This window comes from Egretta garzetta, unplaced genomic scaffold, assembly GCF_000687185.1.
Source record: "Egretta garzetta isolate BGI_Z169 unplaced genomic scaffold, ASM68718v1 scaffold746, whole genome shotgun sequence".
Taxonomy (NCBI): Eukaryota; Metazoa; Chordata; class Aves; order Pelecaniformes; family Ardeidae; genus Egretta; species Egretta garzetta.
This window is the reverse complement of record NW_009260010.1, coordinates 112,678-112,962: the sequence shown is the minus strand read 5'-3', so window position 1 is coordinate 112,962 and position 285 is coordinate 112,678. Positions and strand designations below refer to the sequence as shown.

The window sequence follows — 285 nt, the reverse complement described above, 5'->3', positions numbered from 1 at the left end:
GCACGTCCCCTTTCTCTGCTGCAGCAGATGGGTGCCTCTGAACGCTTTAGACAGGCCCCCCAAAACTGGGGGCCGATGGAGGGAGGGGACGCAGCGGTTCCTCCGCTGCCACCGTTTGACCATCGCTTCTGGCATCCGCGTTTCAAAGCGGCATCAAGGGAAGCTCAACACGATGCTCGGAGAGGGGGGGACGTCCAAGAGCCACCCCCCAAAAACCAGCTGCCTCCGATATCTCGGTAAGGGCGAGCCCCCAATGGCGCAAGCCCTGTCCCCAGGCATCTCAGA

At 62.5% G+C, this 285-nt stretch overlaps 1 protein-coding gene across 1 annotated transcript in view; it reads right to left on the bottom strand.

Moving 5' to 3' along the window:
* The window catches only part of B4GALNT4 (beta-1,4-N-acetyl-galactosaminyltransferase 4), a 30,671-nt gene that overhangs the window by 27,388 nt on the left and 2,998 nt on the right, over positions 1–285 (bottom strand). The gene's annotated exons all lie outside the window — the stretch shown is intronic.